We start from the raw sequence: 15,329 nt of genomic DNA, 5'->3' as shown, positions 1-15,329 counted from the left end.
AATAAACTTGGACAGCTTGATAATAACTTACATCCTTTAATGAGAAATTGCATAAAAGTGTTAGGAAACAAAAGACATAGTTTTCACAGCTTTTGTGTATCTATATCTATCTATATATTTGGATCTACTTCACTACACCGACACGCCACAAAGCCGACACCCAAAACACCGACACCAAAAGACCGACAACACACAATACCGACAACGCACAAAACTGAACACCATAACACCTACACCCAAAACACCAACACACAAAACGTAAACTACACATTACGCACAACTATACATGCACTAACCTTAACCCAAACCCTAACCCTAAGGTCCAACACAACCGCACACTTACCCTACCCGCACCCTAACCCTAACTCACTTAACCCAACCCTAAACCTACAGTCCGTCACTATCGCACACATACCCTACCTGCACCCTAACCCTAACTCACTTAACCCACCCTTAAACATATAGTCCGTCACTATAGCACACTTACCCTACCCGCACCCTAACCCTAACTCACTTAACCCACCCCTAAAACTACAGTCCCTCACTATCGCACACTTACCTGTCCGCTCCCTAACGCTAAATCCCTCACTCTATCACACACTTACCGAGTCGCGCTCACACCTTGCCCATGTCAGTGTTTCATACGTCGGGATCTCACCTTGTTGGTCATCTGAGTCGTCGGTCTTCTCGTCTCCTTCTGTAGAGTGTCGGCCTTCTAGCGTGTCGGTAAACTGAATGGGACCCATATATATATATATATATATATATATATATATATATATATATATATATAAAAACATGAAACTAATGATCCAAGTCATATCAACATTTTGGCGACAACTGTAATATCACAGTTAATGTCAAAAATGCTAACACTGATAAAGCATATGCTCTGCAAATGCTCTAAGGATTAAATTTGGACCATGCAAGTTAAAAACCTTGTTCTCCAAGACACCCTGCACCATCCAGTCTAGCTTTTAATTACATACTAACTCTGATATTGCACAATCTTTGGGGAAAGCGCAAATTCCACAACCAGGGAAACTGTCAATCTTGTAAACTGTCAACAATCTGTTTTATTGACTAAACTATGTCAACAAAACAGAGGTCAACTAAACCTGAACTTGATCATCAGTGCTTTTATATATATATATATATATATATATATATATATATATAATCAGTGCTTTTATATATATATATATATATATATATATATATATATACATATATATATATATATATATATATATATACATATATATATATATATATATACATATATATATATATATATATATACACACACACATATATATATATATATATATATATATATATGTATATATATATATATATATATATATATATATATATATACATATATATATATATATATATATATATATATATATATATATATATATATATATATATATATATGTATGTATATATATATATATATATATATATGTGTATGTATATACATGTATGTATCAATCTCTCTCTCTCTCTCTCTCTCTCTCTATATATATATATATATATATATATATATTTACAGAGACTTTTGTGCACACACACACACACACACACACACACACACACACACACACACCACTTTGCTGTCTTTTAAGATATTTCTTTGTTGATGTGTGTTTCACTTTTTTCTTTTTATTTAACTGTAGTATTCACTCTAAATAGTTTACACATAGAACTCTTCTGCTCAGGTTTTCAGATATCTGACAAATGACAAAATAGGTTTGATGAGGAAAGTTTTCTTGTAATCACCTGGGATGATACAGGTATCACACAAAATATTATACACTAATCACTAAAGCTTTTATTGTCCCATCCCCAGGATCTGGAAGTTAATATATAGTCAGGTCAATCACAGATGCTCTTCTTAAATCAAAGCTGAATCCTGTAGCTGAATCAATAACTTAGATCATTCTCCTCAGCAGCATCCATTAATAAAAAAAAATACTTTTATACCAGTGTATGCATGCAATGTGTCCCAAGAGAAAGGTCTGAAAATTCCCATGGCTTTTTTCAAGACAAACCATGATATCTTAAAAGTTTTTATTAAACTCTTTCAAATGTTTGCAAGGGCCTAAATAATAAAGAAAAGGGCTCTAGGTCACTGTATTGTTCTGGGCACCATTCCAGCTTAAAATATTGAACAATATGGTGTGCTGCATACCTTGTTATCTTATCTTTTTGCCATTGTACTCATCACTCAGGTAATGTGCCCAGTAATTAATAATTGCAACATATCTACTTATTTATTGCGTTAAGTTAATCTGCAAGATTTTATTGATTGCATTTCCAGAAACAACCAAGCATGATAACTCTAGTGCACATTAATCAACAATGTACCACAATTAGAGCAACATAAAATATTAATAAATAATGTACCACAATTGCAGTAACATAAAACATTAATCAACAAAGTATCACAATTACAGTAACATACAAATTAAGCAAAACAATACTGTTCTGATTAACAAATAATACACTCACAAAGTTACTGTTATTCACTAGTACGCATATAATGTGACATTTCATATGATGAGTATTTCCCCTCACTACCTCCATAAAGAATGCATGATTTGCCATGTGCAGGAGTGGTAAATAATCATTATAGCATTTGGGCAATACTAAAGTATATTCCCTGACTTTTTTAGAGGTTAATAGGTGGCACAGCAGATAGCTGGGGTGCCTTCTGTGCTGAGACTGCAAGTCCTCCGTCTGTCCATGTGAGTTTCCTCTGAGTGCTCTGGTTTCTTCCCACATTCCAAAGATATGCAGTAGGTGAACTAAGCACTCCAAATTGGCCATAGGTATCAGTGTGTATGAGTGTGTGTGTGGTGGGGAAAACTACTTTGACAGGGTTAGCCCACCAGGCAGTGCAAATCTTGGCTCTGGATGATTGTCACTGTTGAAGTGACACTCCAACCCCATGTACAAAAATGGGACAAAGTGGTTTTGGATGGATGGCTGGATCAGTTAAACTTTAAAAGCTACCATTGATACCACTTCTGTAGTACTGCAAGGAGTTCGCTACAGAGGCCTGCTACCATCTCAGTCCATTTGCCCATTAAACAAAGAGCTGAACTCATATTCATCTCCCTTCCATTCAGACTGCTACTGTCTCACCCCTCTCTGCTAAGCTCATACTTGCCACCCCTTTCCTGAAATCCAAGAAGCTGTTCCCATTCACTGCCAGCTCTTGAAACACAAAGAACAAAGCTTTGTTGCACTAACCATTGCTTGTCTCTTGCAGTCCACAAACTGTGGAAAATGTCCTCTCATCTAAAAAGCTTTCTCCATCTACAACAAATTCAGGGCCTTCTTTAATGCCTACACAACTAAACAAAGTCTATGTAAATGTCAATCCTTGGGGCATGTCACTTTACACCCACGATCTCCAAAGTTTTTCTTCTTACCTACCTTGTCTGCACAAAGAAGCTATATCAGGAAAAAGATAAAGAAGATAGTTAGTCACCCTTCATAAGGGATGCAAGCAGTCCACAGGACATCAAAGACAGATGGAACGTGTACTTCCAGCAGCTTCTGAATGTAGAAAACCCCACAGAAGCTGTACTGCCCCACACACAGCCTACAGTGAGAGAAGAAGAGGAGCTCATCCTACAAGAAGTAAGAATAGCACTAAAGAGAAAGAAGTCAGAGAAAGCAGCAGGATCAGATTAGTTCACAGCAGTTATGTTAACGATGATAGGTGAGATGGGGAGAAATGGCTCTCATAGCAGTGTGGAGAGAAAGGCGTATCCCAGATGACTGGAGAACAAGCATTCTCATGCCTATGTTCAAGAACAAAGGGGACATCCACAACTGTGGGCAGTTCAGAGGTACCCAACTCCTGTCACATCGTATGAATGTTCTGGACAGGGTGATTGAAAAATGGATACGCAGAGTACTAGAAAGTAAGACTGGAAATGAGCAGTTCAGATTCATATCAGGATGCAGCACAACTGACCTGATGTTTGCAATGACTAAGGCAGTTGAGAAAAAATTTGTGATGAGGAAAGAGTCTAACTGGGCATTCTTAGACTTGGAGAAAGCATATGACAACGTCCCAAGAAAGCTGATTTGAGCAGTACTGTGATGGTTTGAAGTCCCAGAAACATTGGTAGAATTATTACAGGCTATGTACAAGGACCCAGTGACTCAAGTACAAGCAGTAAAGAGTAAAACAAATAAATAAAAAACAACTGCTGGTGTTCGCTCCAATTACCTTGTTATAAAAACAAATGTCCAACAATGTATAAATAGTCCCAGTCTGTTCAGACCAAAAGCAAGTTGAAAACACGACTTTACAGTCCAAGAATAGAAACGACTATGCAGTCCAACGACAAAAATACTAAAGGCTCCAAATAGTATTAAAAGTCTATTTTATTGGATCCACAGATGGACGGTTAGCGCTTTCGCAATAGATGCTTTGTCAAACCAATACATTTTCTTTTTTAAAAATACCTTCATTATATACTTAACTGGCTCATAAAAACTAATCAAAGCATTAACTTCTTAAAGGAACAAACACCACTCCATATAGACATATACAAGAAAGCTTCTATAAAATGTATTTAAAATTACTATGTTTCAAAATAAAACTATTACACTTAAATACATTTGGAAAAGATATAAATTAAAATAAATCTTAATACAAAAAATAAAATAACAATATTCTGATGTGTAAAGGAAGAGAAATTCTCCTGTATCCATCACTTTATAGGAACATACATATATAGAAACTGTTTCTTATATAAAGAAAAAAAATTTTAAAGAAAGAATCTCCATATAATAAATCTCAAAAAATAAACAGTAACAACTACCCCAACTAATACCCTATCTAATTATGTGCACTATTAGATAATATAATATATTATTTAGAATATATAACTAATTTTCTACATAAAAACTTCAATTAGCATGGTCTGACTCTCCTATTTTATAATGAGTTATTAAGTAGACCCTGTCTATACTTGTGTATGTATGTATATATAATGTTTAAAGTGTATATATATATATATATATATATATATATAAACATACAATATAGAAATTAATACATATATGTATAAACACATATATATAAAAAAGTATGCAAGTATGTATGTATATACACAAAAATATATATATATAACAAATTTTCTACACAGAAATGTTCAACATCAAAGCAAATGCAAATTGTGGATCTAAACATCTAGTATATTTAGCGAGATGCATATCTTGTACGTCCTTTTACATAGGAAAAACGGATAGGATGTTAAAAGAGCGTATTCGGGAACATCTTTACCAGATTCGAATCAAGTCACAAGTTAATGCATTGTCAATGCATATTCTAGATAAGGATAACACGCATAACTTCACATTCTCTGTCCTACAAATATTACAACCTAGCCCCCGAGGGGGTGACATAAAGAATTTAACAGAATCTGTGGAAGCCCAATGGATTATAAAAACCAGGGCACACTGTGCCCCTGGGCTAAATGATAGGGTTCCTTTAAAACCCATGTTAAAAAATAGGAGAGCTAGACCATGTTAACTGAAGTTTTTTGTGTAGAAAATTTGTTATATATATATATATATTTTTGTGTATATACATACATACTTGCATACTTTTTTATATATATGTGTTTATACATATATGTATTAATTTCTATATTGTATGTTTTTTATATATATATATATATATATATATATATGTATGCACTTTAAACATTATATATACATACATAAACAAGTATAGACAGGGTCTACTTAATAACTCATTATAAAATAGGAGAGTCAGACCATGCTAACTGAAGTTTTTATGTAGAAAATTAGTTATATATTCTAAATAATATATTATATTATCTAATAGTGCACATAATTAGATAGGGTATTAGTTGGGGTAGTTGTTACTGTTTATTTTTTGAGATTTATTATATGGAGATTCTTTCTTTAAAAATTTTTTTCTTTATATAAGAAACAGTTTCTATATATGTATGTTCCTATAAAGTGATGGATACAGAAGAATTTCTCTTCCTTTACACATCATAATATTGTTATTTTATTTTTTGTATTAAGATTTATTTTAATTTATATCTTTTCCAAATGTATTTAGGTGTAATAGTTTTATTTTGAAACATAGTAATTTTAAATACATTTTATAGAAGCTTTCTTGTATATGTCTGTATGGAGTGGTGTTTGTTCCTTTAAGAAGTTAATGCTTTGATTAGTTTTTATGAGCCAGTTAAGTATATAATGAAGGTATTTTTAAAAAAGAAAATGTATTGGTTTGACAAAGCATCTATTGCGAAAGCACTAACCGTCCATCTGTGGATCCAATAAAATAGACTTTTAATACTATTTGGAGCCTTTAGTATTTTTGTCGTTGGACTGCATAGTTGTTTCTATTCTTGGACTGCAAAGTCGTGTTTTCAACTTGCTTTTGGTCTGAACAGACTGGGACTATTTATACATTGTTGTACATTTGTTTTTATAACAAGGTAATTGGAGCGAACACCAGCAGTTGTTTTTTTATTTATTTGTTTTACTCTGGCTTTGGTACTGTTGGTGTTCCTAGCGACACGGTGTGCAACAGTTTTTCCTTTTATTTTTGTTATATTACAAGCAGTAAAGAGCCAATGTTATACAAGGTAAAACGTATATGTAAATAAATATAAATGTTTTTTTTTCAAAAATCAGCAACAATTTGACGGAGAGTGTAATTATTTGATGGTAGACATAAAGGATCTATATACCATCATACCTCAAGAGGTTAGCATTGAATAGGTTAGTGAATTTCTATTTTTCAAAGGGATGAACCAGCAAGACATAAATGTAATTGTGTCCTTGTTAGATCTAGTTTTGAATAATAACTTTATGCTTTTTGACAAAGAATATTTTTTGCAAAAAACTGGGGTAGCCATGGGTTCCCCATGCGGAGACAGTTTTGCAAATTCAATCATGGCATTTTGGGAAAGACATTTCCTACTTCAGAACTCCATTTTCAAGGAAAATGTAAAATGGTACACTAGATATCAGGATGACATGTTTTTTATGTGGAAAGGAAGTCTAGATTTAGTAACAGCTTTTATTAATGAAATCTCCAAATTCACAGACTTCCTAGATTTCACTTTTGGGTTTAACACAGACCCCATTAATTTTCTGGACATGTCACTATCTAAGGATAGACCCAATAATAGATTTAAGGATAGTACTTTCGGAAACCTACTTACTCAAACACTTTTCTATACTTTAGTAGTAGCCACCCATTCCACCAGAAAAGGGAGGTTATTAAGGGTCAACTGGTTAGGGCAGCCAGAATGGTCTTATCACAGACTGACTTTCTGTTTGAATGTAACACATTGAAAGTCATGTTTTGTGAAAGGGGCTACCCAGAACAGCTTTTTCAACAATTGTTTGATGAAGTGGCTACTAAAAGGACTACTGGCCATTTTAAACCTATTCTATGCAGGGGTTATGGAGAAACATTAAGTAATACTCCCCCTGATGAGCATAGGGAGAATAGTATTAGGAATTATGATGCCAGAATAAGCTTTCTTACTACTTTCTCTATTGATACACATGCTATTAAAAATATTATGATTAAAAATCGGGCAATAATATCAGGGGACAGCTATTAATATGAAATTAGGAGCTAGACCACATATTACCTATAGAAGAGGCCTACATTTTAAAGATTTGTTGGAAAGGAACAATCAAAAATGCCCCAACAACTGGGGGATGAGAACGTGTGAGAGATGTCAGCAGTGCCAGCACATTATGGTAACTAATAAAGTTCACATACACAACAAAATCTACACCATCAATGGTCAATTTAATTGTGAAATAGCAGGAGTAGTATATGCTGCTTTATGCCAATGTTGCCAAAGCTACTACATTGGTAAAACTGAAAGAATGTTTAAGCAGAGATTTTTATGAACACGAATATAAAATTAGTAGGGGTAATACCACAAATGCTTTGGCTAGATACATTCTAGAACACCCCACACATAAATTCCAGTTTACAATATTACAACACATAGTTAGGAACATTAGAGGTGGGCCCTGGGAATTAAAACTTGAAGAACAGGAACTTGTTTGGCAAATTAAAACATATGTACATGTTCCACCAGGGCTTAATCAATACTGTTCGATAAAATGTATTTTGAAATTAAAAGCCCTACAAAGGTGAAAATTGGTTGTATAACAACTTTTCTAATACTTGAATGAATTTATAAATATTTATTTATACATATCTATCTTTATACATGTGACAGCCGTGCCCTGGCCCAGCAATCAAGGAGCCTCAATCCTCACAACTAACACCAGGGAGGTTGTCTCCGAGAAGTGGAAAGGATAATTAATACACACAGTAAAGTACAATTTCCCTTAAGTGCACACAGAAAGCACAGTCAGTCTGGGGCTGGTTGCACCTTTGCTCACCAGGTCCCCAATAAGATTCCCCACTGACACAGCTATAGGGTCCAGGTCTCAGCCTAACTGGGCAAGCTAAAACCTCCAGTACCCTCTCTGTCCAATCGGTGCTTCGTGTCTCTGCCCAGGTAGCTAATACATACACACACACACACACACACACACACACACACACACACACACACACACACACACACACACACACTTTGAGAAGAGGTTATACAACCACACAGACTTTCCTGGGAAAAGGCTGACACAGGTTCTCCAGCTGTGCCCCTATAACCCAGACCATATGGTAGTAATTCCTGCCACCACCCAGTTAATTATCAGCTACTAAAAGGCCCTTAAAAGGGTGTCCAATTATTACTGTGCAATATTATTATCCAGTTGGTAATGTGTCTACTCAGTCTTAAGGCTTATTGGAGTGGCTTAGTACAATAGACTCTATAAATATATAATGTACTCTAAAGCATACTTTATCTCTAGATAAACCAGGCACAGGTAGAAGGTTTTAAAAATATTTAATAATAAATAATTAAAACATAAGACAAAACTACTACACCACAGAGATATTTAAGAGTTCAGAGATCACACAGAAACTTAAAACAATACAGTAGGACAGGTCTGATGTCAAAGAAAAATACCTAATTAATCTTCACTAGCTTTAACTATTCCTACAAGAAATCACAGTGCTAAAACCTACATGTGTAAAGAGCAAGCAGTGCTGTGTTAGATGTCCAAGATTAAAATGCTTCCAGTCTTTCACTGAACAATAGTTTTTATACACTAACCAACAGCTCTGCTGAGGGCCTCCCAAATTACATCATTTTGACCCTTAGGGTTTCCCAGTATTCATATTGCATCATCTTGACACCTGGTCTGAGTTCTCAGGCCACAAACTGCATTATTTAGCAATCTAACACCTGCTCAGAAACTTACAACAATACAAGGCATTTCACATATACACTCAAGCAGAAACCAGAGCAGTAAAGCACCATCTACATGTAAATTCTGGTCATAAACATTAGCCTTAAAACAATGGGCATGAAACCTTTATCCAGACTCACTGGAGCCGACTTTTAAAACATGAAAGGGTCACAACATGCTTCACTGGGCCAGTAGAGTGCAATGTTGTCACATATTTTGCAGTTCCACATTTCACAGTATTCTTTTACACTCAAGAAAACATGCCTGTATTTTACATTTATTTATACAGTTGATAGAATTATGTATCAAATTCTATTTGACTAGGCTGGCAGCCTTTGCCCATCTCTCCCCAATCGTCACAATACATTTATATGAATTTTATATTTCCATTTGTTTGAGTTGTTCAAGTTGTTATCTAGCATTTAACAGTATTTAGATTCATTTATATACACAAGAAAATTAAGTAATAAGACTGATGTGTTGTGATTTTAAAATTGTTGCTGATTTAAAAAAATATATTTATATTTATTTACATATAAATTTTACCTTGTATAACACTGGCTCTTTAAATTTCTCAAGTTATGTTAACTGGTTTTATAATTAATTATCTCATCTTAATTGACAGTTTTATTTTAACTGAGAACTCTTGGGGTTTCTTTGTCTGAAGAAGTTCATGCATTTCCTGAACAAAAGCGCTAACAGTAAACTGGTTGGAATTCTACAGCTTGCTGCCTATCTTTGTTTTTGTTTCAAGTATGAGGAGTGTCTGATCTCAGATAAGAGTTCCCAGTGGGAGTGGGTGTACATCAGGGTTCATCTCTGAACCCACTGCTGTTCATATTGGTGATGGACAACATTAGCAAACAGGTTGGAGGGGACAGATCAACAAAGCTGCTGTATGCAGACGATGTGGCATTACAGGCAAACTCTGAGCAAGAACTTCAGCAAAGGATATGGGAATGCAAAGCAAAACTCAAGGCATATGGGATGAAACTAAGTACAGATAAGAAAGTGGTAATAGCAGCAACTTGGGGAAATCAGAAGAAGTGAGAATTGTGATAGAAGGGAAGATAGTGAAACAGGTAAGTATCTTCAAGTATTTGTCAAGGGAGGTTGAGGAGAAGGGAAGTCTGACTGAAGAGATCAAAACTAGAATAAGAGGGGCTGCAGCAAACTGGCATAGTGTGTCAGATGCATTGTATGACAGATGAATGCCAAAGAAACAGAAAAGTAAGGTATACAAAGCAATGGGCCACTAGTACTACTGTATGGTACAGAGACTTGGGCAGCAAAGGCAGAGGAGATGAGGAAGCTAGAGGTGATGGAAATGAAGTGCCCGAGACAGGTGGTAGGAGGCACACTGTGGGACAGACAAAGAAATGAGGGCATTAGAGCAAATGCCAATGTAGCTTCAATTGCAGAAAAGATCAAAGAGATTACAGTGGTTCAGTTATATGTCCAGAAAAGCAGAAAACTTGGTGAAGAAGATTTGGGACAGACAGGAAGAAAGTAAGAGAAAAAGAGGGCATCCAGAAACGATGGCTGGATTGTCTGGCTTTGTCCATGCATTACATAATTATTCTCCTACTTTCTTCCACTCCTTCTTACCTTCCTCCCTACTTCTTCCTACTGTCTACATGCTACAGTTATGGAAACTCCTCAGCTGATTGTCAACTGGGCCTAAATTCTTTATGAAATTTAAGCTTGCTAGGAACAAATCTATTGCTGATATGTATTATTTCTTGTGTGATTTTTGCTTGTCTTATAACTTTTTGCTATTATTGTTCAACTAATGTGGAGCTTTACTCCTCGGGTCTCCGCTGTAAATGGATCTCATCCAGCCAGACTATTCTCGTCAACAAATGTACAATAAAATAAATAAATTAATATAAAAAAAAACCGTGTGAGAGAAGATCTGCGACAGTCAGGCATGAGTGTAAAAAAGGCAGGAGTGTGACACTGAATCAAGAAAGATGGCAACAGTTAACAAGACACCGCAACCCCATGTAGAAAATGAGACAAGGGGGATTGATGATGATGATGATGCCTTGTCTACTTACTCACTATCTAACTGCATTACCTGGATATTTGCTGGTAGACATTGGCTAATCTCAGTTAATCTGCATTAAACCTATTCCATGTTTATTGCATATAAACGTTTTATCCAAGATAAATGCTCCTGCTTTAACACAGGATATAACACCTAAGATAAGAATATATTCTTGATTTGCAGCACTTGTACTTGCTTTATACAATGATCTCTACTATTTTTGAATATGCTTAAAACATTTATTTTATTTTAAGGCAAAGACAGTCATTTCTATGCTTGTCATCTTTTTGAGTTCTGTTCGTCTCCTAATTGCATTGCAGAAAGACTTAGTTGTTTAGTAGTTTGTTGTTTAATCTTCACTTGATAGCTTTTGCTGTACTTTTATATTAAAAAATTCCAGAATCATCCATTTTGTGGCCAAAAGTCTTTACCTGGTCTCTCCGAGTTGGGAAGCACACCAGGAAACTCAAAGTATGATTGCTTATTGGTTAGAGGGCATCTCCACTATAAAAGCGGCTAGTTGAGCATATGTCTCGACAATAAAACCTGCCTACAAAGTTACAGTTAGTTCTTAAACAGGTTAATCAGTGTGGCATTGTATGGAACTGAGCTTAGAGCAGTTAACTTGTGCATCAAATAGCTCTACCATATCCTAGCACTATATAACATATTGTCCTTATCCTAGAACTACCCTGGGAGTTCCCTCTTAAAACCCAATTCTTAATCCTAAACAGCCTACCCTATGCCAAGGTCTAGACAACACGTATGTGCAATTTCCAAACAGTTTTATGGACAATTTGGTAGATTTGGCCACCCTAAGGCAATGTAGCAATTGTTTCATGTTCTCTAACAACCAATTTTTCACTAAAGAAAATGCAGACATGTCAATACATAATTACATGGGAGGCAAACATCTTGCATACTACTAAGGTTATCAGGAATACCCTCACTACACCCCTTACACACTCCACTTATCAAACACACAGATTGTTTTATGTTGAGGCATTTAAAAGAAACTTCCCAAATCTTACAGACCTCCAAAGCCATCTAAAGGCAACACTGCTTTTCAGCAATCACTTAAACACACACCGAAAGCAACACCTAACATCTCACATAAGCCTACACTCAATAGTCCTCCAAGTGCAAAGCCCATAAGACAAGGATATACTTTACCTAATACTCTTGTCATTAGGGACTCTACTGTGCATCGCACAGATGCCCCCTCACCAGGTTAGATAAAGAGAAAATAAAGATTAGTTGCCTATCTGTAGCCAGAATCCACAATATCATGCATGCACTCTGTCAAGTCACTGCATCCCAGGTACCGATGTGATTCTATTGTAGTCCATGTGGGTGCAAATGTCCTAAGACATACATCACTGGGCTAAATGAAAAGAGACAATGGATTTCTTGGAATATGTGTCACAACTAAGTATGAGCCTTGCATTAAGCAGCATTCTACCAGAACCAATGATGATGCCGCAGTATGAGCATAAAATGATTGACTTTAATAATTGGCTTAATTTCTGGTGACACTCCAGGGTAAACCAATATCTGTCTGTGTAAGAGGACGTAGGAAAAAGACCACATCACTTTGCAAAGGATGGGCTGTACCTGTCCTCCCTAGGATTTCAGATATTGGCTAGAACTTTATCTACCTCCTTAAAGCTTTTTTTAGGCAATGCCAAAACAAACAAAACTACCAACATAGTGAAAACGTCTACATGCAACCTTAAGGTGTTACTGCTCAATTCTAGGAGTCTAAACAAAAAAGCTCCACACCCTTTAAGCCCTCTTTATTCTAGAGAATGAGAACATCTGGATCATGATCAAGACTTGGTTTAAAGCCATAGAAAGTACTCCAGCAGTGCAAAGCTACAGTGCCTTCCACACATTTAGAATAACATCAGGTTAGTGGCACAGCATGATACCTCTGAGATCATCCATGTGCAACTAACATCGAGCAAATCTGCAATGCAAATTGTGGCCTACTACAGATCACACTCCATGACCCAGGACCACCACTCCACCTTTCTGAAGACACTGGAAAACATGAAGGTCCTACCGAACACCCTGATATTGGGCGATTTCAATTACCCTACCATTAACTGGGAAAATTACTCGAGTACAAACTCCCAGGCCCAGCGCTTCCTGGAATTCATCAACTCAAACGCCCTGAACCAGTTGGTAAACTCCCCTACCAGAGGTGAAAACATATTGGACCTAGTAATCATCAATAGGGGCGAAAGGTGTTCCACACCGGAGGTCAACCTGTCACTGGTTAGATTAGACCATAAACTAATCACTCTGGATGTCCACACCCCACCACCACCCCCAACTAAGAAAACCACAGTAAAAAACTTTTCTAAAGCAAACTTCACCTTACTTAAGACAGAGGCGGTACGTTTCGCAGCCCCCATGCTAAATGATAACACTGCCCAAGATGTAGAAACCTTTATAAATGCACTCTATGAGCACCTACAAGGATGTATGGATCATGCCATCCCTAGCAAAACCCCTAGCAAAACCAAGACTCACTCCTCTAAGAGAAGGAAACCAGTCTGGTGGACCCTTGCCATAAACAGGCTATACAATAGAAGGCAGAAACTAGTTCATAAAAAAAGCAAATCCCAAGAAGGAAAGACATCCCTGATCAGTATCAGTAAGAAACTAAGGTCCCTCATAAAATCATCCAAGGCTAATTTTGAAAGAAAAATAGCCAAGGATTCAAAAGATAACCACAAAGCCTTCTTTAGCTATGTTAAGAATCTAAGTGGTAACTCACAGATATGCACTGAACTAGTGCAAAATAGCACAAAATATACTGAACCTATTGATATTGCCAACATCCTGGCAGATAGATTCAGTGCAAACATCACCCCCTCTCACCCCCAAAAGGGCCCACAACAATACTGGAAAAGTGTAGTGTCCTGGAAATCATAAATGCACAGGTGAAAACAGCCCTTTCAAAAGCCAAAAACACAGCATCAAAGCACAGCATCAATGGTGCCAGATGGTGTCCCAGGCTACATCTTGTACGAACTACAGAACAAACTAACCCCCCACCTAAACACGCTGTTCAACCTCAGCCTCTCCGCAGGCTGCATGCCCATAGAATGGTGCACAGAAATGGTTATTCCACTCCACAAAGGAGGGGCCAGAACTGACCCTGGTAACTATCGCCCCATAAGGGTGACTAGCCTGGTCTGCAAGGTTATGGAGCGCATCATCATGGAACTCATTAACAGAGACATTGGGAACCTCCAAACACTTGACCTGACCCAGTTTGACTTTGTTAAGGGCAGATCATGCCTACTAAACCTGGTTGACTTCTTCGAGACAATTACCAAGGCCATAGACGAGGGAAAGGTGGTTCACACAGCCTACCTTGACCTCGCCAAGGCTTTCAACACCATTCCCCACTCAGGTATTACAGAAAAACTCATTAGCCTGAATATAAACCCCTACGTCATGAGATGGGTTGCCAACTGGCTTACAGACAGAACTCACAGGGTAAGAATAGTGGGCTCCAGGACTGACTCTAAACCAGTCACAAGTGGTGTCCCGCAAGGCTCGGTCCTGGGACCCCCTTCTGTTTGGCATATACTTCTCAGAAGTACAGGCAAACACAGGAGGACTATGGCTAACCAATTTCGCTGATGACTGCAAACTGGGAGCCATAATTGACTCTCCGGCTGACACGGACATCCTCCAAAAGGGCATTACTGAGATGGACACCTGGTGTCAAAGTCATGCCCTCCAGCTAAATGCCAAAAAATGCATAGTCATCCCATTTGGGAAAAACAAAACACCCATGAATTACCACATAGGTGGCAGCCCCATTAATACAGAAGAAGTAATAAGAGATCTGGGGACCCAGGTAGATAGTAATCTCTCCTTTGACAAT

General features: G+C 36.8%; 1 protein-coding gene across 1 annotated transcript in view; it reads right to left on the bottom strand.

Annotated features, from left to right (window-relative positions):
- The window catches only part of HS3ST2 (heparan sulfate-glucosamine 3-sulfotransferase 2), a 966,442-nt gene that overhangs the window by 264,424 nt on the left and 686,689 nt on the right, over positions 1-15,329 (bottom strand). The window lies entirely within an intron of this gene.

The sequence above is a fragment of the Protopterus annectens genome, chromosome 12.part0 (genome assembly GCF_019279795.1).
Source record: "Protopterus annectens isolate FY-2018-M chromosome 12.part0, PAN1.0, whole genome shotgun sequence".
In the NCBI taxonomy this organism is placed as follows: domain Eukaryota; kingdom Metazoa; phylum Chordata; order Ceratodontiformes; family Protopteridae; genus Protopterus; species Protopterus annectens.
Note: the sequence above shows the minus strand (reverse complement) of the source record. Positions and strands in the feature narration are given on the sequence as shown.